Below are 2,668 nucleotides of genomic sequence, written 5' to 3'. Positions count from 1 at the left end.
GGATCTGGAAACAACTGGCAAGTGAAGTGGTTCTGGCTCCTACCCTGGGGGTCTTTAAGAGGAGGCTGGATGAATACCTCACTGGGGTCATTTGACCCCAGTACAGGGGTCAGACTTGGTGATCTGCTCAGGTTCCTTCTGATCCTACTATGAAACTATGAAACTGTAAAGTAATGTCTCCTGATGTCCAGTTTGAACCTTCTCTCTAACAATTTGTGGTCATTATTCCTAGTAGCCCCCAGTGGTGCCCAGCGAAACAGAGCCTCCCCCAATTCCCACTGGTCCCCCCTGGTGAGTTTGTAAATGGTCACCAGATCCCCTCTCAGCCTTGTTTTGTGGAGGCTGAATAGATTCACGCCCTTCAGCTTCTCTTCATAGGACCTAACACACTGCCCCTTCACCGTGTGAGTAGCCTTCCTCTGGACCCTTTCAGTGCAAGCCACATCCCACTTGAAGTGCGGTGCCCAAAACTGGATGCAGTACTCCAACTGTAGCCTGACCAATGCCACACAGGAGGATGTTTTCAATAGATAATATGAAATGACCATTTTAACTGATGATTGCAAGTCATATCTTGGGAATGATCTCCATTCCACACAACTAAGTGAAAGGGCTTGTGTTGATTTCAATGGACTTTAGATTAGTCACCTAGCACAAAGAACAAACACAAGTCCTTAAATCCTCCCAAGGACCTACCTGTACTCCACATCGTGGCCCTACATAGAAAGGAAGAAGTTCCCCATATGAAAGAAAGAGGCCAAAGGCAGTCCAAGGATGGGCCATGGGGTCCATTTTCCACAAGAAGAGAATAATACCTAATCCAATTAATGCAACAGGAAAGTAAGTAGGCAAAATATTATAACTTGGAAGATGGCATAGAGTGCACCCTCAGCGAGTTTGCAGGTGACACCAATCTAGGGACAGTAGTAGATATGCTTGAGGATAGGGCTACGTTTCAAAATGACCTAGACAAATTGAAGGATTGGACCAAAAGAAATCTCAGGGGTACATTCACACATGCAGGTGTGTGCAGCTGCAGCAGCTCAGATAGAAGAGGTGCAAATTTGAGCTGGGGCAGTGCTGCTGCTGGAGGCCGAACTTGGCATGGTGCGCAGGGACCATGTGCCGAGACGCACCGGGTCCTGCTGGCACTGGGGCCCTCACACAGCCAGGCTAGCCCAGTCCTATAGCAGCAGGACCACGTATGGCACACAGGGACTGCATGCCGAGCCGGGTCCTGCTGGTACTGAGGCTGCTCACAGGGGACCGAGCTAGTCTTGCAGCATGAGCCGCCCCAGTGCTGGCAGGACCCAGCACGACTTGGCGCATGGCCCCTGCGCACCGCACCAGGTCTGTCCTCTGGCAGCTGTGCTGCCTGCCCCTCTGTGCAGGCAGGTTCGTGGCGTGCGGCAGGACCTGGCACAGTGCAGTGCAACTAGCTAGTACTGCTTGCACTGGAGCAGGTAGCACAGCTCCTGTGCAAAGTCACAGTAGCTGCATGGCCCGGGCCAGATCAGGCTGGTGGCACTCATTTTCCAGCAAGCCCCACCAACCCAATCTGGCCTGGGCCATGCAGCTCACGTGCCTTTGCACAAGAGCCATGTAACCCGCTCCAGTGCAAAGCCAGACTAGCCAGTCGCACAGTGCTGGGCCGGGCCGGGTCCTGCTACGTGCTACAAGCTCTGCCAGCACTTGCCCCCCTGCAGCCCCTCACCAACCCGTGGCCCTGCCACACGCCTGCCTCCCATCCCCCCACCCAGCCCCTAGTAGCAGCAGGCAGCCTGACTGTGGTTCTGCTGCAGGCATAGGTGAACAGTGACGCGGCACTGTGTGACCCAGACTCCTATATGCTGAATGAACCTGGCCTGACCCATCCAAGGCTGTGCACTAGCAGGCCAGGCCAGGTCCATTCAGCATGTAGGAGCCTGGGTCACACAGCAATGTGACACTGCCCACTGTGCCTGCAGCAGAGCCACAGCCATGCTGCATACTACCACTGGCGCCACAGGGGTTGGGTGGGGGGTCAGGTATGTGGCAGCTCCCGCTCAGGCCCCTCCACATTCCCCACTAAGACATGACCCCCCTGCTGCTTCCCATCCCCCTCCACTCCCCATAGCCCCCAAGAAACCCATCCACTCCCAATACCCCCCTGACATCCCCCTCACACACACTCACACCCACCCACACCCATAAATCCCCCCACCCCCATTCCGTAACTTACCTTGGACAGCAGGGGGCAGCAGGAGCATGACATTTTCCTGAGCAGGGACTGAATCAGCCCCCCCACCGGGACCCCTTAGGCCAAGGGTCAGTGAGGATCTAGTCAGGGAACTTCTGGAGGGACTGGATGTATTTAGATCAGCAGGTCTGGATGATCTCCACCCCAAAGTGCTGAAGGAATTAGCAGAGGTCATTGCGGGACCCCTGGCACGGCTTTACGAGCACTCATGGTGCTCTGGTGTGGTGCCAGAGGACTGGAAGAGGGTCAATGTGGTTCCCATCTTCAAAAAAGGGAGGAAGGAGGACCCAGGTAACTATAGGCGAGTTAGTCTTACCTCAATCCTGGGTAAGCTTTTTGAGAGAATTATCCTGGCACATGTCCATGAGGGGCCAGCAGGAGAGATTATGCTTAGGGGCAACCAACACAGGTTCATTAGAGGCAGGTCCT

Source organism: Crocodylus porosus, unplaced genomic scaffold (assembly GCF_001723895.1).
Source record: "Crocodylus porosus isolate Cpor-Errol unplaced genomic scaffold, CroPor_comp1, whole genome shotgun sequence".
Classification (NCBI taxonomy): Eukaryota; Metazoa; Chordata; order Crocodylia; family Crocodylidae; genus Crocodylus; species Crocodylus porosus.
Note: the sequence above shows the minus strand (reverse complement) of the source record.